Source organism: Misgurnus anguillicaudatus, chromosome 21 (genome assembly GCF_027580225.2).
Source record: "Misgurnus anguillicaudatus chromosome 21, ASM2758022v2, whole genome shotgun sequence".
Lineage (NCBI taxonomy): Eukaryota > Metazoa > Chordata > Actinopteri > Cypriniformes > Cobitidae > Misgurnus > Misgurnus anguillicaudatus.
Window position 1 is genome coordinate 10,151,102 of NC_073357.2, and position 24,323 is coordinate 10,175,424.

Below are 24,323 nucleotides of genomic sequence, written 5' to 3' on the forward strand. Positions count from 1 at the left end.
AACAGAAGCTCGTGGTGTGCGGGGCCCCGACGAAAGTTCGCCCCAACTCGTGACCCTGGTCGTGGAAGTAGGAGGGGGAGTTCGGGAAGCGTTCGGCTCCGTGCCACGGAGCCCACCAGTCCCTACGACGCCCGGACAGCTTGAGTGGATGGGCGAAGGATTGCGGTGCACAAACACTGTAGAGAAAATCCACTGTCTGCGAGCGAACGAAGATCCCCAGTGCTGTGAGTAATATACCCTGTGAAGTGAAATTAACCTGTGCTTATAGCAAAGACTTACCTGTGTTCTAACGAAGGCTCTGAGCGAACGAAGATCCCTAGTGCTGTGAGTAATATATCCTGTGAAGTGAAATTAACCTGTGCTTATAACAAAGACTTACCTGTGTTCTAACGAAGGCTCTGAGCGAACGAAGATCCCCAGTGCTGGGAGTAATATATCCTGTGAAGTGAAATTAACCTGTGCTTATAGCAAAGACTTACCTGTGTTCTAACGAAGGCTCTGAGCGAACGAAGATCCCCAGTGCTGGGAGTAATATATCCTGTGAAGTGAAATTAACCTGTGCTTATAGCAAAGACTTACCTGTGTTCTAACGAAGGCTCTGAGCGAACGAAGATCCCCAGTGCTGGGAGTAATATATCCTGTGAAGTGAAATTAACCTGTGCTTATAGCAAAGACTTACCTGTGTTCTAACGAAGGCTCTGAGCGAATGAAGATCCCCAGTGCTGTGAGTAATATATCCTGTGAAGTGAAATTAACCTGTGCTTATAGCAAAGACTTACCTGTGTTCTAACGAAGGCTCTGAGCGAACGAAGATCCCCAGTGCTGCTCTGAGCGAATGAAGATCCCCAGTGCTGCTCTGTGTGAACGAAGAACCCCGGGGTTGATCCGAAGAGCCACGCAACTAAGGCACGAGAGAGAAAGAGAAAGAAGGGTGAGAAGAGTAGCGATCTAGAACGACGTACCACTGCATAACTTTTATTTGATTCTGCCTCCAGGAAGAAGCGGAGCGCGCCACGGATTCGAGGACCAGGGTCCTAAAGAAGTCCCTGTCCCCCGTCCCTGTCCCCAAGTGGCCCTGGAGGCGAGAAGAGACACATAGTTTTAATTTGCCTTTCCCCCTTCCCCCTTTTATTCTTTTTAAATATTTAATAAAGTTTGTTTTAAACGTAGTTTACTCGTCTGTCTGGTCATTGGGGTGGTCTTGGGAACCTCCTCGAGGTGGAAGAATTGAGAGGGGCATGACCTTTAGCATATTCGGGTCCGCCCCCGGCCGTGACAGATTTGGCGTAGTCGGCAGTCCACCTCGGGTTGAGCGACCAAGGCCCTCCAATGGCCGACGAGTTGCCCGAAGCCCCACCCCCTGTTGTGTCCGAGAGGCCTGAAGCCCCACCCCGTGTCATGTCCGTCTTTTTGGGGAACCCTTCCCAGTGTTTCAAAACCCCCACCCTACTTTTACCCGTCGCCACGCAGCCCGTTCTAGGGACTAGAACGGTTTGGCAGGGGGGATGTCACCGGGTGACTATGATAGGGCGGAACCAAAAGTGGCGGAGAAAGGTTCCGCCTGAAGATGGTTTCCGCCCGGGCCCGACTTTTAACTACACCACTTTACTTCCGGATCTCCCTAGCAACGCAGAGCAGGAGAAAATGAGCAACAGGTGGGGCGAATTAGATTTGCCGCCCGGGATTGGAGGAGAGCAAAGACAGGACACATAAGAAGGCCAAAAGAAGCACAAAGAGAGAGTTGTTTTCGGGTGTGAGTCCCTTTCTGCTTTGGGCAAAATGTAAACACACGCTCCGTCCCTGGAGGAGCCGAAGGGCGCCGTTGATCCGTTAACCACTTATAGTGCAAGGAAAGAGTGCGGCTGCCAGAAGAGGCAAAAAGGACGGGGCTGTGAGAATAATTAAAGGGAGACCACACCGGGTGCTTGTTGTGTACTTCGTATACGCTGTATTGCTGCTTTGCAGACGGACTACGCTGGCTTGATTGTTCCCCTGGGGAAGAGAGAAAGATACAGTCAGGTGGCGAAGAAATACTGGGTGATTTCACTCGTGAGAGAGCGGACACAAAGCATTGAGAGTGTGGAGATTAGAAACCATTGACAACGAAGAGTGAGTAACAGCTGTAGTACTCATCTGTATATTACTTGGAAGAGGAGTTGCTGGGTGTGTGTTTTCCTTGTGTTTGAGGTCCCTGGCCCCACTGGAGAGGGAAGCGTGGGCGAGCCGCGGGTTGACCGGAAGCACGGACGAAGCAATTGGTAGGAAGCACCGTTCACCAATCGAGCAGTGGCCCTGTGGAAAAAGGAAGCGCAGGTGAGCCAGAGGAGTGATAAACAACACGCCGGGCCTGTGAATAACACACATCTCACTCTCATCGGTGGTCTAGCTATTGCCCAACTATCCTCTCGAGGGAGTCGTAGCCAGGTGGCGAGGGCGATCTAAAAATCACGTGAAGTTGTATAAGAGTGCTGTGGGTGAGTTTCACTGATTGATGGTGTTTACGCTTTACTTGCTGTATGTATGCTGTGCTTGTAGCGCCCAAACTGCCTAGCCTCGGACGAGTCGCGAGAAGACGACATCTGTTGTGGCCTGGGTCCTACGGAGAGCGAGAAAATTAAGCCCTGTGCCCCGGGTGTGTCAACGAGAGCGTCGCTCCTCCAAAGAGCAGACAGTGGTGAAACCCAGTGAGTATTGTAGGAGGTGTACCGTGCGGATTGAGGGTCATAGCTGTGTGCGTACTGACCTTTCCAACAGAAGCTCGTGGTGTGCGGGGCCCCGACGAAAGTTCGCCCCAACTCGTGACCCCGGTCGTGGAAGTAGGAGGGGGAGTTCGGGAAGCGTTCGGCTCCGTGCCACGGAGCCCACCAGTCCCTACGACGCCCGGACAGCTTGAGTGGATGGGCGAAGGATTGCGGTGCACAAACACTAGCTAAGTTTCCATCCACTTGTCAATCAATTATCTAAAGTTCGGTAAAAAAACTTATGCGAATAAAGCTGGTGAAAGTGTGTTTCCATCCAACGGCTTTAAAGCGAATAAAAACCTGTGCGTAATGACGTCACATGCTGGTTTGCGATCAAATTGGTATATCGAATTGATTTGAGACATTTGAAGGTGTTTCCATTCATTTTCGCACTGAATCGCACAATATTCAAGCAAACATTTTCGAACAAAGTTTTGCTAAACAAATTTGGGCCATTTCACAAGTTATAAGTGCTTATGTGCCAGCTGAGCTAATAGCGACATATCAAGCTATAATAATAAGAAAATTACGTTAATTGCTATGATGATGCAGATGCATGTGAATGCCCAACGACAACGGAGGCATTAACGTGAAATGATAGTCCGGATCAATTCTTAACGTAAATGAGAACGAAAAATATCTTTAGAGTTGTTAATATTGGAAGCCAATGAAGCTACGAGGGTTCTTTGGATCCATCTCATCAAGGTCGAATTTGCTTTTATTTTCCCTCCGGCACCGTTGCGAGATAACTCTCTTTTTTGAAACGCGTATCGCTGTTTGAGCGCCTCATTTACACCGGAGGACGTCCCACGTCTTATCATAACCATTGTTGGACATTTCCTTCGCCAGTTCCTGATAAATTATGCCATTTATTAGATTCTTGCTATCTAAAATAGAGCTGTAATCGGGCCTGAAATGACCGGAGCCCGACAGAATGCAGCCCGTACCCGAAAGTACATTTAGATTGACAGCTTTTTAAAAGCCCGAACCCGTTTACAGCCATACATTATTTAAATTTGCGCACACAAACAGCTTTTATCAAGAATGAGTAATTTACACTGGTTTTAACATTATTTATTAATGACTAACTGGGCTACACGTGACTTGAAAGTTGAAACAAAGAAAAAAAAGTCATCTGTAACATCGTAACATCTCGTTCTAAATAGGCATATGCAATACATTATAGGCCAACATGCCAATAAAAACAATTATTTCTTAATTATTTCGAATTAAATTAAGATAATACATTCCAAATAAGATGGTTATTTGGGAATAACGAAATTAAGATAAAGGTTCCGTGGTATTTGCTTCGGCACTTTCTTTACATTAATGCCAACATTAGTCTATATCCTCTGTCTAAATTATGTATTTATAATATTTAGTTATATATTAAAAAACCTTTACTCACCAAGATTAGGCTACATATTTGTTGAGGAAATAATTAAATCCACTATAAATGGCTTCAGCGTGATCCTGCGCTTAGGGCATTCAGCAGCATTGAACTTGACCGCTCATTTACCGTGCAAAGGCGAAGCACGAGCCCGTGTAAAATGTTAGAAATGAAGCCCGAATCCGATCTTCAGCTCTAAAATAGCCGTTATTTTCTCTGCTAAATTAAATTTAAAATTAATCTCGTCTCGTCGTTTGTCCACTTACATCTTGACACACGCCATGTGTGCCACCAGAGCGGAAATGACCTAAAACTTTTTCTTCTTTGCAACCATAAGGACCTTAACCTTAATTGCAAATTATTATTTATTCGGCAAATAACGTTTTCATCAGGGTTTATCGAATAAGCCATATATCGATCAAGATAAAATCCGATGAGATCGAACGTATTTCTTTTGAGTCGATATTCATGAAATTCAATCGAATTTTACTGTTTCCATAACGCATTTTTCATTCGAAATCACTTAATTCGGATAAAAACATGTGGATGGAAACATGGCTACTGTAGAGAAAATCCACTGTCTGCGAGCGAACGAAGATCCCCAGTGCTGTGAGTAATATATCCTGTGAAGTGAAATTAACCTGTGCTTATAGCAAAGTGGCCCTGGAGGCGAGAAGAGACACATAGTTTTAATTTGCCTTTCCCCCTTCCCCCTTTTATTCTTTTTAAATATTTAATAAAGTTTGTTTTAAACGTAGTTTACTCGTCTGTCTGGTCATTGGGGTGGTCTTGGGAACCTCCTCGAGGTGGAAGAATTGAGAGGGGCGTGACCTTTAGCATATTCGGGTCCGCCCCCGGCCGTGACAGATCATTGAAACTGTGAACTTGAGAAAACAGCTATACTGTTATTAAATAATTCTTCAGACTGTTTTTTAATCAACGGGACTCTAAAATGAAATGAATGACAACTATAGCAGATTACAACATAGATTTCCATTGATTTCTTAAACCTGTTGCAAGGTGAGAAGCTTTAATATACATAACTGGATTAGTTTAGCCTTAGTTGCATTTCAGTTTTATCACAATCAACTCGATTCACGGCTGCATAAAAATCCATCTTTGGCATATTGCGTTGCAAAACATTGAAGTGTGTAACCGATCGCATTTCTAGTTTATGTTAATTAGCTTATACGGGCTACGTCAATTAAAACAGCTTATAAGGGCTGACTTCGCGTTAGAATCATAACACAAAACAGGGAACGTAAATCACCTTGTTTATTTTTAAACTGAGGTGAACAGAGCGAAGACTTTACAGTGGAAAGAAAACTGCATTGTATTGCTCCAGGCGTCACATTGTGTAAACTGCATTTATAGTAAGGAAGTGCACATATGCAGATATCATAGCAAATAGCAGTAAATACACACACCTTGTTCTCTTCTGAAGTTCACGCACACTGTGAGACCATGGATTGAAGACGGCGCTAACACGCAGAGTAAAGACGGGGGCGGAGCTAAGAGGGCTCAGCTTAAGGGGGTTGCGTTTACGGCACAGTCCTTGGCTGGGGCCCTCAAAAGTTCATGGGCCCTTAGAATCGTCCTAACTTTTCCCCCCTTTACGGCGCCCCTGCTGTGAGGGATAAACGTCCAGAGCGTGCGCTTTAAACCTATACGGACTACCGGCACATCCGGGAACTTGACTGTAAATTTCGTCACTGCCCCTTTTTGGGGAAAAAAACAGACCTTCCATTGGCTTCCATTCAAAATAGCAGAACAAAGCAACGTTTTTACAAAGCCGACAGGCGTAAATAACTTATGAAATCACTCAGATTAAACATGTTGAGTATTTATCTGTCCACCCTGCCTGCCATAGAGCCTGAAAGATACATAAACACATTTAATTTGGTCAATATAAAAACATGTCCCTTTCATTATCACAGCGTCAAATTTGTGTAACAACGCCATCCAGTGATTGCTGGAAATATCGCTAAGCCAGTTAGTTGTATGGCTGGACGGAAAAGTGCACTCATTACTCTAAATATAAAGACATAATAAATAAATACCAAGTAACTTTCAAATACGAAGTAACATCATTCACTTGCTTCCCTGTTGACTCGATGAGGTACGAGTAAATGTCCGGGTAAGACACCTCTGGCCAATAGGGAGCGTTGTTACACAAATTTGATGCTGGGAGAATGAAAGAGACATGTTTTTATATTGACCAAATTAAATATGTTAATGTATCTTTCGCGCTCTATGGCAGGCAGGGTGGACAGATAATTACTCAACATGTTTAATCTGAGTGATTTTATAAGTTATTTACGCCTGCCGGCTGTGTACGAAGGTTGCTTTGTTCCGCTATTTTGAATGGAAGCCAAGGGAAGGTCTAGTCTGATTTCCCCCAAAAGTGGGCGTGAACCTGTTCAGAGACATTCTATGACGTTGCGCCGGTTGTGCGTATTGTTTTGTACCGGTGTAGCAGCCGATCCTGTTCCCCTCGGAATGTTTGTTCCCCTTGTCGTTTTTTGTACACCCAGCTGTTTTTTCTGAATATTTATTTCATAGTTTTAATTGTTGTAAGCTGTATTAGATTGTACAGACTCTGTAAATATGCGATACCATACCAAAAAATATAAATAAATAAAAAACACAGATATTCTTGGGTACCTACGCCTGCGTTGTCAGCAGAAAAGCTTTATCGACTGGAGGGGGAACAGACATTCCGAGGGGAACAGGATCGGCTGCTACACCGGGATGCGTGTCATTTAGCCATCAAAACACAGTATACATCAGGGGTCTCCAACCTTTTTTTATTGGAGAGCTACTTTCTAAAAAATAAAAGTGGTCGAGAGCTACTTGTGTCACGTTATACATAAATTAGTGAGTTCATAGACACCTGTCTATTAACTCACTGTGATTTGAACTTTTTCCCCGCCAGCATTTTTTTTTTTTAAGTTGCCAGCCAGTGCCAGCATTTTTTTTTCCACAAAATTGTATACCTTCCCGAAAATGCTTTTCTTTAAACATAAACATACGATACATCAAGTGAAAGAACAGATCCGTTTAAACAACAACAAAAAAACTTTCATGTTGTCTTTATTTATACTTTTTTTATCAACTCTTATATGGGTAGGTTTCATCCAAAAATACCACATTTTGAATAAAAAAATCAATTATTAAAGATAGGGGTGTCACGATTCTCCAAATCCTCGATTCGATTACATTTTCGATTCTAAGGTCACGATTCGATCCGATTCTCGATTTTTACATATTTTTTATATGCCATATAATTTAGAAAAAAAAAGATATGCCATTATTTATTATTATTATTATAATACTTTAACATTAACATGCACATTGCACAACTCGCATGGGGGTTTGTGGGCTTCACTTAACGCGAGAGCTTGTAGAGAGAGGATTCCTTCTTGCACACACATGAGTCATGACTATGCGCGGTTGGCAGTTACATGGATCGGGCGGATGACGTGACAAAAAATAATATTTTAATTAAATTCGGTCGACTGCTTGTTATTAGCTGTGTCCTTCTAAGCATGCGACCTCTCTGCCTTTCATAGTGGCAGCCACAGAAGTTCAAGAAGAGAACTGAAATGAGACGTTCTAGCCTTCGGAGGACCCACAATTTGCGTCACCTGCTGCGCACGCCCCCAGTAGCGCCCACCGCGCCTGTCAGCAGAAAACAGCGGAGACATTTCTGACTTATTAAAATAAATATGTAATCAGAAAAATTTTAATTTATTTTAGAACATATGACACATTGATGTAGATTAATCTATTCAACAGCATATCAAATAATCAACCTAGAAATATACGCAACATAAACAGAATAATATTAACACAAAACATAACTTATAATACTAAAACATTGACAAGAAAAAGTTTTCTAATAAATACACACTTTTATTTAATAAAGCTTTTAATTGTTTGGGATATCCTCAGCTGTTAAGGATCCATTCGTTCTATCATTAACAGCGCGGAGAAATGAGGATGCATTTTGACACAGCTCTTATCAACGCCGTTACGTGACAAACTCAAAAAATGAGAATTAAAAACAAAGGAAATAGAAGGTCAGAAAAGGGTTGCCTGGAATAAGTTTTACAAAGTGGTAAATCAGGAGTGCAGACTATGTAATTTGTGCGTTTAATTGAGGCTATTTATTTATTTATTTTTGTCCCTGTGCCCCGATCGGAGACGGAGTTCACTGCTGATATTCTAGAGCTTTCTAGTCTCGCGGCTGTCATCAGCAGCGTCTTGCATCGCCCAGTCAGCGGATGGCGGGCGGGTGCGGTTTTGAAAACTGGTCAGAAACGTTGGTGCGGATAGATGGTGGACGGATGATGAGTTTTGTTATGCGGTTGCGGATGAAATAATAGTCCATCCGCGCATCTCTAACATGGACTTAATGCACATGGACTTAATGCGTGTGTCTTGGACTCATAGCATCTGAAATAAATCCAGCATATAAGCAGCTGCGCTTCTCTCTGTCTCATGTGCACACGCTCTCGCATCTGTCCGAAGTCTGAACATAAACTAAAGTAGTAATCCTTATGTATTTGTTCAGTTTTATGCGTTTCATGCAAGCTGAGGCAAACTAAGCTAGTTCTTTATCTTGCAATGCGAATAACATTGTTCTACAAGTTACATGCTTTGGGGATCTGGTCAATGCAGCGATGTAGCACTGGTACATGCAATCAGTTATATGTATTTTTGATGTATTTGTTGAAGTTTGAGACCGTAATTGGTCAATTTGCTGAAGCTTGGGAGCTTAGATAAGTAAAACTTGTTTTAGCTGAGATTAAAGGGATGGCTCACCCAAAAATGAAAATTGTCATCATTACTTACTCTCATGTTGTTACAAACCTGCACTCATTTCTTTGTTCTGATGAACACAAAGGAAGATTTTTTTTTTAGAAATGTGTTTGTAACCAAACCGTTTGTGGACCACATTCACTTACATGTTATTTTTTGCCTACTATGAAAGTGAATTGGGTCCACGAACAGTTTGATCACAAAAAAATTCAAAAATCTTTGTGTTCATCAGAACAAAAAAATGTATACAGGTTTGTAACACCATGACAGTGAGTAAATGATGACAGAATTTTAATTTTGGGTGAACTATCCCTCTAAAATGCATTGAAGCCCGTATTTTGTAAATTGTAGGACAATATTGTTCGCATTGCATGTACCATTGCAACCTTGCTGCATTGACCAGATCGCCAAAACATGCAGTCAGTTTAATGAATTTTTAATTAAAGTTTGTGAATGTAATTGAACACTTTTTTAAAGCTTGAGAGCTTAGAAAAGTTTAACACTTGTTTTAGCTGAGATTAAAAATAGCTTGAAACCAGTTTAGATCTAATGTAGGGCAGGTTCTCTAAATTGAATGCTTTAAAGTGATCACCACCGAGAGATAACCACCATTTTTTTAATTGTCCAGAAATCTCGTTTTTTGGTTGTGCATTCCAATTAACTTCAATTCAAATGCAGTTGGTTTGTTTTGATTTAAACCTTCATAACTTAAAAAATACAGCTAAGTAGCACCATAAAACAAAATAATAAACATGTTTTGACAAAAATGTTAAAAAATGGATTTATCTCGTTTTGCAACTAAACTCTTCATATGATTTTTTTATTAATGTTGAGTAATGTAATAACTTTGTTATTACTAGAAGGTTATTTCTTTCTTGTTGCTTGTACTAGAGGCATTGTGACTTGAAACACCTTTCTTTGAATGTTTTTAGGTGTTTTATTTTTGCAATAAAATGTATGCGAAAGGTGGACATTCAATTAATTTTATATCATTTTTGTTTAGATCAGAAGTGATTTTAGAAATTGTTTATACATTCAGTATTGCTGCAGGTTTTGAAGTATTTACATTTTCCAAAAAAATCACTTTAGTTTGCTGAATGTAACGGATATAGTTTTGAGGACTTCGCTTTAGTTCGCTGAATGTAAGGGACGTAGTTTTAAAGACTTTGCTTTAGTTTGTTGAACTCAACGGACGCAGTTTTGAGGACTTCGCTTTAGTTCCCTGAATGTAATGCACGTGGTTTTGAGGACTTCGCTTTAGTTCCCTGAATGTAACGGATATAGTTTCGAGGACCTCCCTTTAGTTCCCTGAATGTAACAGATGCGGTTTCGAGGACCTCCCTTTAGTTCCCTGAATGTAACGGACGCGGTTTCAAGAACTTTGCTTTAGTTCCCTGAATGTAATGGACGCAGTTTTAAAGACTTTGCTTTCGTTTGCTGAATGTAGCAGACATAGTTTAGATGACTTCACTTTAGTTCCCTGAATGTAATGGACGCAGTTTTGAGGACATTGCTTTATTTCGCTGAATGTAACGGACAAAGTTTTGAAGACTTCGTTTTAGTTTGCTGAATGTAGCAGACATGGTTTTGAAGACTTCACTTTAGTTCACGGAACTCAACGGAAGAATTTTTGTAGACTTCGTTTTAGTTTGCTGAATGTAGCAGACATGGTTTTGAAGACTTCACTTTAGTTCACTGAACTCAACGGAAGAATTTTTCTAGACTTCGTTTTAGTTTGCTGAATGTAGCAGACATGGTTTTGAAGACTTCACTTTAGTTCACTGAACTCAACGGAAGAATTTTTGTAGACTTCGTTTTAGTTTGCTGAATGTAGCAGACATGGTTTTGTAGACTTCGCTTTAGTTCACTGAATGTAATGGACGCAGTTTTAAAGACTTAGCTTTAGTTCACTGAACTCAACGGAAGAATTTTTGAAGACTTCAGTTTAGTTCGCTGAATGTAGCAGACATAGTTTTGAAGACTTCACTTTAGTACACTGAACTCAACGGAAGAATTTTTGTAGACTTCGCTTTAGTTCACTGAATGTAATGGACGCAGTTTTAAAGACTTGGCTTTAGTTCACTGAATGTAACGGACGCAGTTTTAAGGACTTGGCTTTAGTTCACTGAATGTAATGGACGCAGTTTTAAAGACTTGGCTTTAGTTCACTGAATGTAACGGACGCAGTTTTAAGGACTTGGCTTTAGTTCACTGAATGTAACGGACACAGTTTTAAGGACTTGGCTTTAGTTCACTGAATGTAATGGACGCAGTTTTAAAGACTTTGCTTTAGTTCACTGAATGTAACGGACGCAGTTTTAAGGACTTCGCTTTAGTTTGCTGAATGTAGCAGACATAGTTTTGAAGACTTCACTTTAGTTCACTGAACTCAACGGAATCATTTTTGTAGACTTCGCTTTAGTTCACTGAATGTAATGGACGCAGTTTTAAAGACTTAGGTTTAGTTCACTGAATGTAACGGACGCAGTTTTAAGGACTTCGCTTTAGTTTGCTGAATGTAGCAGACATAGTTTTGAAGACTTCACTTTAGTTCACTGAACTCAACGGAAGCATTTTTGAAGACTTCACTTTAGTTTGCTGAACTCAACAGACATAGTTTTGAAAACTTGACTTTAGTTAACTAAACAACTTCACTTTAGTTTGTTGAGCTTAAATCAGAAGTTTACTTGACTAAATTAAATTGGTTCATATTACTTAATCATTTGTCAGCTACACTGTTTAAAATTAGTAAAATAAACTCAAAAAAGCCCATGCATAAAATGAACAAAATATAATGAGTTAAGTGAACAAATTATTTTTTTCAGTGTACATTACTTAAGATGTCTTCAACTGATATATCTGTTGATACCCCTATGATAGTTTTCTTTTCTTTCCATGCAAAGCATTTCATTTTCTTTCTGTTTAAGGACTTAAGTTTAATCAGGCGATCTTGCTGTTTAGTATTAGTACAAATAATCAATAGACTGCCATCTCTCAGTGGTTTAACATTCACTACTTGTCACGTACGGTTTAACACCGGATTGTGAAAAGTAAAAGACGAACCCAAACGCAAAGATGTATAAAAATATAACTATGATTTATTTACAAAAAGGAATAACAGAAACACCCACGAGGGGGTAAAACAGAAGATAACTGAAAACACTGTGATGGAACACAAACACGGGAATAACTGGAACAATAAAGCACTTCAGAAACATGGAACACTAAACTTCAACAACGCACGCACACCACACAGAGAACACAAGGGCATTATATAGACAGCACATCAATGGGGAACAGGTGAACATAATTAATCACTTAAGACACGAGTACATAAGGGAGTAGGGTAAAAGTGACAAGACACTGGGAACACGTGTCACACATACATGATGTGAAACAACACGTATTCCCACATAAACACAATGCTGCCCTGGTCTTGCCCTCTGGATAATAACCAAAGTCAGGCAAGACCATGACAGCCACAAAACACTGGGAACATGTGTCACACAGATATGATGTGAAACACACGTGTTCCCACGTAAACACAATGCTGCCCTGACCTTGCCCTCAGAACATAGACCTGAACCTATACTAAGGTCTGGCAAGATCACGACAGCAACAAGACACCGGGAACATGTGGAAGCCACACACACCATGTGATTCCACATGCCCCCACACAGAACATAATACTGCCACGGTCCTGTCAGATGCACTCAGACCTACATCTAGCACAGATGTCTGACAGGACCGTGACACTACTCCTACACTTTCATGTAGTGCTTTAGTCAACTTCAATGGGTTGATAGAACCGGGAGAATCAAATTGAAGCTTTACCTTTATCTCTTCCGTTTTGTCCAAATTAATAACACTACTCACATCTGAATCATAAGAACTTTGTGAATGTTTTTTCTTTCTCTTGCTCTTTCGCATCATTTGCCATTCAACCTCACTATTGTTCGTTTTTCCCGCATCTTCTCCTTCCATCTCCTCCTCACTTCCTGATTCCACGTCATTTCCTGCCATCTCAGCTCCACACCACCTCTGCCAAGGCTCGTCACTTCCTGTAAACCCTTACGAAGATCTTAAGAGAGTTCTTTGCTTTTACCCATCATGCAGTCTTTCCTGTGTGCCTCCTGGTAATGATATGCCATCAATTAGGACTAAAGCAGCTGATGTGAATTAGTACTAATAGGGGGCAGGGTTTCCCTCTTAATACTGACAGATTTCAGGTGATCTCCTGACTTTCTATGCCGTTTTACACCTTGTTCTCTTCATGTTCAATACTTACTCCCTGTATCATTTCACTTTATTTATTATGACTCAACTTGTATAATTACACCCAGCTAGCATGTATAATCGGCCCGAGCTTGGCTGCCCTGCTGCACCTGCGTCTCAGCATCACATCAAAGTAGTGCAAATTTTGGATAAGATAAAAGTGGCTCCAACTTTTATGGTGCAAACGAAGCTAGCATTGACTAGCTGGGCTGTTAGCTTATTTTTGTTGCAGCTTGGCAAAGAATTAACCAGGCTAGACGCCATTTTTATTGATTGCAATTTACGTGAATAATATTTACAAGCATAGTGTTATGTGGAAGAAAATAAAGTAGAACAAAATGTTAGCTGGTAGTGCTGTGACATTGCAGTTGAACCGACCCACGGTTCGGCTCGCATGTGATTCGCGGATTAATATACCAGTGTATGGAATGTCACAATTATAGATTTGTGTGTTAGATAATTCAGAACCTTGTGAACGGATTAAATGCTTTTTAAACAAAGTAATTTAAACATGTCTTGATGGACCCTAATTTATGCGCTGTGCAGTTATGCTGGTAGTTGGGTAATGTCATAATGGTTATTGGGTTGGGCTTGGACTGAAAAAGGGAAATTGTAATGGTTTAGTAAAAAAAGACATTATGTATGGTTATGTACAGTGCTACTCTTTTTTTCTCAGTTAATCTTGCTTTTGCTGTTCTAAAATAAACAAAATAAACAAAATAAACACTGCTCTTAGGTAATAGGGGGCTGATCAAATGCATTATTTTAAATCTAATCTGAGATGCAAGGCAGTTAAATCAGTGTCTAATTTGTTGCAAGGTATTGAGAACGACAGTAAGCTTGTTGACGATGATCTGACTGACGACCACACTGTACATAACTTAGACGTTGTTGTAAACTGTGACGATAGTGATGACTTGATGCGTGACTGGAACTTGGACAGTGACCGTGATGATAGAGAGGGCCCTTCTGAGCATAGACCTGACCTGACCAGAGTACATGAAGAGAAAGAATAGGTAGGAGTGCCCCATAATTTCCTTCAAAGCATTTGAATGACCGACCATGTCAAAAGTTACCATACACCTGGGCAAACAATTACGCCTCAAGCTAGAGGGCCTTAAAATGCAGACAAACCTCCTGTCAAAATCAAAATATTTATCAAAATAATTTTTTTATTCACTGTAATGACAAACTGAAATCCCAATATAATCTATTTTAGAGGCTGTAAAAGAATTGTAAGCAGCAAGGAGGAGGAAGAGGAGCATGCCCCAACCAAAAAGAAAACTTACACTCCACTTGCACCAGCCCCCTGCATCCCATCTCTTGGTGGTAGGCCTGTTGCACTTGGTACAATGGTTTTCATTTATCTTTTATATTAAGCATATGGGTGAAAGTAATATAATGGCCAATTGCACCATTGTGATAGCTCTAGGTCAGTGTTTCTCAAACTTTTTCAGCCCAAGGACCACTTTATCTTCTAATTTTTTTCTGAGGACCACCTAACAGAATCCCACTCTAACACTCCCCCCAAAAACAACAAAATAGGAAGGATAAGCTAAATTTAAGTTTAATATGCAACTGTTTCAAGTCAAAAACGAATTTTTTAAAAACAAATGTAATGCTATGTTCAGAAATTATTATATGAATTTTATTTCATTTGAAAAAGTAAATGTGAAATGAGTTACAGCTTAATATGAACAACAAACTGCACATGTGAAAAAAATGCAATTAAACATAGTATAACAGCCTAGGTCCTACTTAATGTCATTCCAAAGAACCCTTAGTTTAAAACTGAGATGGTGGGTATATGAAGTCTATGGTTGTAACTAATAAAATACTGAAAAAAAAATCTTCCCCTTAATGTCCAAAATCACTGAAATTACAGGGATTTTACACATGAACAAAAACTAATACATTACAAAACTAATAGATATGTGGATTTTAGCTGCTTTCAGTTGACGCTTGATCTTTTATTTTGACGACTCTTTGGTTTAGCCAACCGATCCATTTTTACATTATTAAAACAGAAAGGCAAGAACTGATATCACAGTTTCGCAAGTGCATTAAAAATCTACTTAAATAAGTGACGATTGTATAAACACTTGCCTAGTTTAGATCAACTTTTGGCGGACCACTAGTGGTCCGCGGACCACACTTTGAGAATTACTGCTCTAGGTGAATGGAGTCAACTAGCTGGTCAAGGAACATCACAGTGCCTAGTCCACCACAGTGGTCTCCAGTCTCCACTACCAACAGCCTGAGGGCTACACCTACTGACACCCCAACCCATGCAGCAGCTGGCAGAAGTCAGTCATCAGACCAAACTGGATTTCAAGTATGAAGGGCGAGAAAGCCCATGGAGAGAAAAAAGTAATTTTGGTAGTAGGGCTGGGTATTGTTTCAGATGTCTCAAATCGATTCAGATACACTAGATCTCAAATTGATTGGATTGCGATTTTCGATTCAATGATTACATTTTCACTGCCACCACCACAAAAAAGTAATAAATGAATGAAATCGTTTTGTGGTAAAAACCCATTGGGTGTCATATCCTTGTAATAAGGTTATGACAACCAATATTTTAAATACCAGTGAAAATTAACAATTATCGATTCTATTTGTGATACTAGTACAGCTAAAACTACTAAAATCAATTTCATAGATTAAAGACAAGTTAATGGTTATTAATAAAAATTAAATGCTAGCAACGGAATGTAAATACAATAGAACAAAGATACAAATGAAGAAATCTGTGCATTTCAGGTAGGTCTAACAGTATTTTTCAGATACAGAAATTGAAAAAAGCAATCAAATGTACAACCCCAAATCAGAAAAAGTTGGGACACTGTAGAAATTGTGAGTAAAAAAGGAATGGAATAATTACAAATCTCCTAAACTTTTATTTTATTGACAGTAGAATATAGATAACATATAAAATGTTGAAAGTGAGATATTTTTAAATGTCATGCCAAATATTGGCTCATTTTGGATATCATTAGAGCTACACATTCCAAAAAAAGTTGGGACAGGTAGCAATAAGAGCCCAGAAAATTTAAATGTACATATAAGGAACAGTTGGAGGACCAATTTGCAACTTATTAGGTCAATTGGCAACATGATTGGGTATAAAAAGAGCCTCTCAGAGTGGGTGTTTCTCAAAGGTCAAGATGGGCAGAGAATCACCAATTCCCCCAATGCTGCGGCGAAAAACAGTTTTCTGAGTTTCTCAGAGAAAAATTGCAAAGAGTTTGAAGTTATCATCATCTACAATGCTTAATATCATTCAAAGGTTTGGAGAATCTGCAACAATCTCTGTGCGTAAGGGTCAAGGCCGGAAAACCATACTGGATGCCCGTGATTTTCGGGCACTTAAGCCGAAAGTATACTAGGGACGTCCGCGTATGCGCGCCGTCCGCATGACGTCATTTTCGTCATCAAGAGGGTCCGCGGCCGGCCGCGCGGACCGTCCGCGTGCAGCCCAAAATATGAGACCGCGCGGACAGTGCGCGTACAGTCCGCGTACAACAGCGCATGCGCGTTAAAATATTTAGACAGGACACTCCACTATAAACAATTATACAAAGGAAATAGACAGCATTTTGCACACACACTATCGTTTTTCTTCTTTAACTTTTACTTTTTCCAAGAAGAGAAAGCACTGGAGCATGTTTATTTGATTCCTGTTCTTTGTTGTCTTGTTGTTTGTTCTAAACTGTGTTTGCAATGGTGGATCAGTTACTTTTCTTCACCTATCCTAATGTTTTAATGTACTGTAAATGTCGCCAAATCAGTGCTGTCCTGACAGCCTGTTAGACTAATAATTTGAATAAGAAATCATTTGTATTGCGTATAGTGTCGAACGCGGCCATCCGCGTGTGGCCGCGCGGAGTATACTCGGTAAGCTTCGCGGACGCGTGCGCGCGCGAGCCGGACGCGGAAAAAAAGTATACCCGGGCCTTTAGACGGCACTGCATCACATACAGTAATGCTACTGTAATGGAAATCACAAAATGGGCTCAGGAATACTTCCAGAAAACATTGTCGGTGAACACAATCCACCGTGCCATTCGCCGTTGCCAGCTAAAACTCTATAGGTCAAAAAAAGAAGCCATATCTAAACATGATCCAGAAGCACAGGCGTTTTCCCTGGGCAAGGCTCATTTAAAATGGACTGTGGCAAAGTGAAAAACGGTTCTGTGGTCAAACGAATCAAAATGTGAAGTTCTTTTTGGAAAACTGGGATGCCATTTCATCCGGACTAAAGAGGACAATGACAACCCAATTTGTTATTAGTGCTCAGTTCAGAAACCTGCATCTCTGATGGTTTGGGGTTGCATGAGTGCGTGTGGCATGGGCAGCTTACACATCTGGAAAGGCACCATCAATGCTGAAAGGTTTATCCAAGTTCTAGATACATATGATCCCATTCAGACGTCATTTCTTTCAGGGAAGACCTTGCATTTTCCAACATGACAATGCCAGACACCATACTGCATCAATTACAACGTCAAGACTGCGTAGAAGAGGATCTGAGTACTGAAATGGCCAGCCTGCAGTCCAGATCTGTCACCCACAGAAAATATTTGGTGCATCATAAAGAGGAAGATGCAACAAAGAAGACCTAAGACAGTTGAGCAACTAGAAGTCTGTATTAGACAAGAATAGGACAACATTTCTATTCCTAAACATTGGTCCTCCTCCAGCTGTTCCTTATATGTACATTTAACTTTTCTGGCCTCTTATTGCTACCTGTCCCAACTTATTTTGGAATGTGTAGCTCCCATGAAATCCAAAACGAGCCAATATTTGGCATGACACTTTCAACATTTGATATGTTATCTATATTCTATTCTGAATAAAATATAAGTTTATGAGATTTGTAAATTATTACATTCCTTTTTTACTCACAATATCTATAGTGTCCCAACTTTTTCTGATTTGGGGTTGTAAAATAACACGGCATATCTTCACTGTGCAGATTAAATAAAGGTTATTCCTAATAGGAGTTATTCGATCTACGTCATCAATGTTCGCGGTGGCCATGTTGTTGACATAGAACTGTCAGTCTGTCAATTGACAAGCGCGGCAGCGTGGGTATTATGCATGGTATTATCGCATGATGGTGTGTGGTGTAATACACGGCTGTTCTAACAACAGCAAAAAGAACCCCAGAATTAGTTTTTATGCGATACAGACTGTCAGCAAAGAAGGAAGGAGACAGAGGAGTTGAACCAGCGAAGGAGAGACTCCCAACAGCAAAGTCTGTCCCCATCATTTTACCACAGGAAACGTTAGGGATGCCTCACAGCAAAGTCTGTCCCCATATTTTGATCACATATCAAATGTGTCTGAAACTGCTCTTTCAAATAAGCTGCCATAAATTGAGACAGTTATTAAATTAGTATAAATAACTATATGAACATAATAATAGGTCTGGCATTGATACTAAGTAGGGAATTAAGGGCCGTTCACATTATAACGATAACTATAAAAAATATAGTTTTGAAAATCATTTTATATTAAACAGAATAGCGGAGCTCACACCAAAACTATAACGATACAGATACAATGAACGACATCATCGGGATCACTTTCTGAGCAATTTTTCCCACCTGATGAAGGATAAACCATTGATAGCATTCACATCTATTTGAACTTCAAGTGCACGAGCACTTAAAATGACAGTAAAGCTCATTGCTGAGGTCTATAACACAAGAAGATTACCTGCAGTTGCTGTGAAAATTCACTACGTAATGCTTTTTAATCTATTACATTAACTAACTGTTATGCCAAAATTTAAGAGATTACACAAACTATTAGATTCACTGTTTAGAGTTACGCGAAATGCAGCGTGTTGAGGACATCTGCAAAAGTTTTTATTACAAGCAATATTAAAAGGCAAGTGATTTGCGCGAGTGCCGTGAGCAAATTAGCATAAACGTATTGTTTGGTGATGTGGACGATGATATAGTTATCGTTATAGTTATCGTTATAATGTGAAGGGCCCTTCAGTGCTTGTATGATGAATGCGGATACTGTATGAACGATATAGTTATAAATATCCAGATAAGTTACGGCTGGCAATAAGGACGGATCTTTACTTAAGGCTATTGGGTCTATTTGATATGGTTCCACAATAATCAAGCTAATCTTCTCTTAATACAGACGAGATGAAGCCATTAGGCTACTGCTCCCCTCAACTCAAATCTACGTGCGGCTAGGGGCAGGACAGATGTCATGTCAACAATATGGCTGCGGTTAGCGACTTCCGGTATTTGCGAATAAGCCCTATTAAAGTTACAAATCGTTATTCAGTGAAAAGCAGGGAGTGACTTCCTCTTTTGTAGTTTGATTGACATTTAAAAACACAGACAGCTGAAGGTTGCTGCCACTTTAAGACTAATGCACGGATCAAATTATGATTATGAATGCATTCTTTTTCTACTACTTCTCATAACCGTCTGTTTACTCGCAAAGGCCGGCATTTTTTGAAAAATTTGTGCGAATTTGCAAAGAGAGGTGAACGAGAATTAATTTTGTAATTTGCACGCTGTCGCACAGCTGTAAACACTTCCAGTGTGTGCTCTTCTCACACAGCGCATGCAAGTTCTCTTTCGCTTGAATGCTTAAATTGGCAGGGCTTGAAAATGCGTGCAAAATGTAAACTTATATGACCATGCAGCACTGGCCCAATCGGGACATTGACAGTTCCTTCAACCGGAATGCTTTTCAGATATAATGTAATGAAAATAAATACAGAAAAATTATGAGAATTGATATTGAATTGACCACATTTAAACAAAAAATAGTTAATCGAAAAATATATATTTTTTTGCCTATTCCTATTTGGTATATGTGATGAGATTAAATCATCTTTTTCCTTTCTTTTAGCAAACCCCACCCTTACATGGCACACAAAACACCACAAATATGACACACAACACAGGTCTTTTTGGAAGGCTGTGCCTACAGGTAGGAATTATACAAAGTTATCTCTCTCGGTTTACTCTGACAGATCTACATACAATGTTTTGCTAGTAATCTGCTTTGCCTGCTTTTTCTTGTGTCTTACAGCAATTGCTAAGGAGATCCTCATCCAGCTCGATTCTATTAGAGAGCAGCAATTGCAGACTTCACGCCAGACCCACACATTTTGGGCTCCCACTTTCAACTATTGAGGAGCTACAATGTTTGGATGAGACATTAAAGAATCCAGAGGAGAAGAAGAATTTGGTGGATCAGATTATTCCTAAAAGTCAGTCATCATTTTCACTCTATATTCCTTAAAGGGGGGGTTTAATGGTATTTCAAGCATTCTGACTTATTAACACAGTTATAGAGTTGTTTCCTCATGCTAAACGTAGGCAAAGTGTCAAAAATGCAGTTGGGCGTGTTTCAGAGTATTTCTGTGCCGAATGCACTTGGCCAGGGTTCGTACAAGTTTCGGCAAATTTTTTTCGATTACGGTTCTAACTGACGTTTCAGGGGTTTTCGATACGTATCACTTCTTTATATGGGCTTCCGCCGGAAAACTTCCCCCGGAAAACCCCGCCCAGCCGTCAGTCAGCGGGAGACGCTAGAGCTTGCTTAACAGCTTATCACGCCACTCAGCCTTGTTTAATTTCAAAAGTCAACAATGGCACAACAAGAAGTGTGTTTTTGGATGTAAGGAGAAGACATCCAGCCTTATGGAAACAATGGATATAGTTTATTATCCGGATTAGCAGCGGAGTTTTGCGTGTGTGTTTGATGCGGTGGATTTTCAGAACCGGGTCATGACGAGTTACACGTGGTAAGTAAGACTTCTGTCTAATGTTGGAAATAGGCGCGTGTATATTATATAAATGACACGAACATGTAGTGAATCATAAGTTAAAACAGTGTTGTATGACTCGTATTTGCTCCTCCCGTGTTATAACTCCTCCTTCTTCATTTTTTCGTACGTTATCGGAAAGATTCGGTAAAGCTAATCTTTCTTTTATAAATCTGATTAAACTAAAGACTCTTCAGAGATATAAAGGATGTCATACTACTCCATAGGTACTCCAGATTAATATCAGAAATGCAGAAACAGCGTGTGTTACGTGAGCTTTAAATAACTAATAAGGTACATGTCTTTTTGTTTCAGACTGTTTTTCCTGGAATGGTCGGAGGCATGACTCTTAAAGACACCGTGGGGTGGGTCCTGAAAAGAACAATGAACTCTTCGCTGGCGAGACTCATTAATTGGAGTGGGGCCAACCGAAAGCGTGGTTTTGGGTGAGTGTCAGTACTGGAAACGGCACTGTAGTGACATCCCAGGGCTCTACAGTGTGACTAACCCGATCAGTGGCTGGTTGCATAAACCTTTTAGAGTAGTCTTAAAAGTTAGTCATTTTTTTCCTTCAAGACTGATCATAATGGTATTTCTATACTCAAACTCTATTTAAAACATTAACATCAATAACATTATCATGAATTGAAACGCATTAATGCCACTTCTGAGCCTCGTTAAACAGTCTGTAAATATAACTAAATGCCACATTTGTGTTATATGCCACCTCTGCAGTGCAAAGATGAATTGTGTTGCTACTGATTTCATTTGATTGGTAACTTATTCTTCCTGATTTTCTCTTATTATTCTAACTCAATTTATGAATTTGAAAATTAATAAGGTTAAAATTTTATAGTCAAATATCTCCTTATAATGGTAAGGTTATTTTTTTCATTTATCAGAAGGTGCTCCAAAATTTTTTAATGTGCTCCTACACTAAAAAGAAATGTAAGCATAGAGCCCTGCATCCAAAATAAGTTTTGATGGTTTTACGAGTAACATCACATGGTCATGCTGACCTTTTCTATCTTTGTGTTTTTTTTTTCAGATGCAGGCCGGAATGCCCAGACCAAAGATAACACAGAAAAGGAGATAGAGCTCCTCATCACCAGGTGGCCAGGGATGGTGGCCGAATCCAGAGGGCGAATAGACAAACAATGAATTAAAATGTTTTAAATTTAAAAATAAGGAACAGGATTGGAGGGGAGCTTACGTCCTCTCACTCGGGGTTCCACAATCGGGCTGCTTAAAACCGAATTTCGTGTATGTATATATATATACTAGTCAACATTTGAAGTGGATCAAAAAGGTTTATCAAAGTTGTCTTAAGACAAGAATGGGTATTAGGGATTGGTTTTATGTAAACTTTTATTAAAGGCTTTGATCAACTTCGAATGTTGACTAGTGTATACCGTATTGTTCAAAATAATAGCAGCACAATGTGACCAACCAGAACAATCAAGGCCCTCAGTACACTTTTTTTATTGCTACGTGGCAAACAAGTTACCAGTAGGTTCAGTAGATTCTCAGAAAACAAATGAGACCCAGCATTCATGATATGCACGCTCTTAAGGCTGTGCAATTGGGCAATTAGTTGAATTAGTTGAAAGGGGTGTGTTAAAAAAAATAGCAGTGTGGCATTCAATCACTGAGGTCATCAATTTTGTGAAGAAACAGGTGTGAATCAGGTGGCCCCTATTTAAGGATGAAGCCAACACTTGTTGAACATGCATTTGAAAGCTGAGGAAAATGGGTCGTTCAAGACATTGTTCAGAAGAACAGCGTACTTTGATTAAAAAGTTGAGAGGGGAAAACCTATAAAGAGGTGCAAAAAATGATAGGATGTTCAGCTAAAATGATCTCCAATGCCTTAAAATGGAGAGCAAAACCAGAGAGACGTGGAAGAAAACGGAAGACAACCATCAAAATGGATAGAAGAATAACCAGAATGGCAAAGGCTCAGCCAATGATCACCTCCAGGATGATCAAAGACAGTCTGGAGTTACCTGTAAGTACTGTGACAGTTAGAAGACGTCTGTGTGAAGCTAATCTATTTTCAAGAATCCCCCGCAAAGTCCCTCTGTTAAAAAAAGGCATGTGCAGAAGGTGTTACAATTTGCCAAAGAACACATCAACTGGCCTAAAGAGAAATGGAGGAACATTTTGTGGACTGATGAGAGTAAAATTGTTCTTTTTGGGTCCAAGGGCCACAGGCAGTTTGTGAGACGACCCCCAAACTCAGAATTCAAGCCACAGTACACGTTGAAGACATTGAAGCATGGAGGTGCAAGCATCATGATATGGGCATGTTTCTCCTACTATGGTGTTGGGCCTATTTATCGCATACCAGGGATCATGGATCAGTTTGCATATGTTAAAATACTTGAAGAGGTCATGTTGCCCTATGCTGAAGAAGACATGCCCTTGAAATGGTTGTTTCAACAAGACAATGACCCAAAACACACTAGTAAACGGGCAAAGTCTTGGTTCCAAACCAACAAAATTAATGTTATGGAGTGGCCAGCCCAATCTCCAGACCTTAATCCAATTGAGAACTTGTGGGGTGATGTCAAAAATGCTGTTTCTAAAGCAAAACCAAGAAATGTGAATGAATTGTGGAATTTTGTTAAAGAATCATGGAGTGGAATAACAGCTGAGAGGTGCCACAAGTTGGTTGACTCCATGCCACACAGATGTCAAGCAGTTTTAAAAACTAAATATTAGTTTATTGATTCACAGGATTGCTAAATCCCAGAAAAAAAATGTTTGTACAAAATAGTTTTGAGTTTGTACAGTCAAAGGTAGACACTGCTATTTTTTTGAACACACCCCCTTCAACTAATTGCCCAATTGCACAGCCTTAAGAGCGTGCATATCATGAATGCTGGGTCTTGTTTGTTTTCTGAAAATCTACTGAACCTACTGGTAACTTGTTTGCCACGTAGCAATAAAAAAAATACACTAAAAACCTTGATTATTCTGGTTAGTCACATTGTACTGCTATTATTTTGAACAATACTGTATGTACCCTGAAGGAGCAACTCAAATCAAACTCAAAATCTTATTAAAGGTAGAAAAGTGATTTAGTTAAGAGCAGTGAGAGATTTTCTCTCAATGCTGGTTATTAACATGAGTGACGAGACAGGAGCAAAATTAGGTAACTTTCCCTTCAAGACCACAGTCCAGATCTAATATACTGTTACACATGCAATTTTCTCTTAAGACCTAAATGGACGTGTTTATGAAGATACTTTCAAAGGCCAAGAATTTTGATAAATGT

At 39.9% G+C, this 24,323-nt stretch overlaps 1 long non-coding RNA gene across 1 annotated transcript; it reads left to right on the top strand.

Annotated features, from left to right (window-relative positions):
* The first annotated feature begins 20,306 nt into the window (after positions 1-20,306).
* LOC129443900 (uncharacterized) lies at positions 20,307-22,461 on the top strand. Its single transcript, XR_012360207.1, has 3 exons — positions 20,307-20,463; positions 21,359-21,489; positions 22,092-22,461. It is a non-coding gene; the product is annotated as an uncharacterized lncRNA (long non-coding RNA).
* Positions 22,462-24,323: the final 1,862 nt, after the last annotated feature.